The following is a 617-nucleotide window of genomic DNA, read 5'->3' on the forward strand; positions in this document are numbered from 1 at the left end:
AAAACCTCGTTCACATAAAAAACTCACATCACTACCTCATGTATCACCGAGCGAGGTGGCACAGTGGTTAGCACACTGGACTCGCATTCAGGAAGACGACGTTTCAAACCTACATCTGGCCATCCTGATTCAGGTTTTCCGTGATTTCCCTGAACCGCTTCAGGCAAATGCAGGGCACGGCCCACTTCCTTCAACAACCTTCCCTAATCTGCTGGGAGGAGTGACCTCGCTGTTTCGTCCCCACCCCCAAAACAAATAAACCAACCAAAATCATGTATCTTCATTAAATATCGACGACGGCACTTTCCTTCAAAAACTGTGTTCCTGTTATATCACCTTTTTCATCACCTTTAACATTTCATCAACAAAATAATAACGTATAATAATATGCCGCACCAATGGTCAGGTTGGATTACCACCATAAAAATCTCGAACAACACCGAAGGTCCAAAGAAAATCGTACACGCATGCGAATTCAAACACAGAGAAATGCAGAGTATGTAAACAGGCAGAATACGGCGCTGCGGCAGGCAACGCCTATATACACTACTGGCCATTAAAACTGCTACACCACGAAGATGACGTGTTACAGACGCGAAATTTAATCAACAGGAAGA

The sequence above is a fragment of the Schistocerca serialis genome, chromosome 6, assembly GCF_023864345.2.
Source record: "Schistocerca serialis cubense isolate TAMUIC-IGC-003099 chromosome 6, iqSchSeri2.2, whole genome shotgun sequence".
In the NCBI taxonomy this organism is placed as follows: domain Eukaryota; kingdom Metazoa; phylum Arthropoda; class Insecta; order Orthoptera; family Acrididae; genus Schistocerca; species Schistocerca serialis.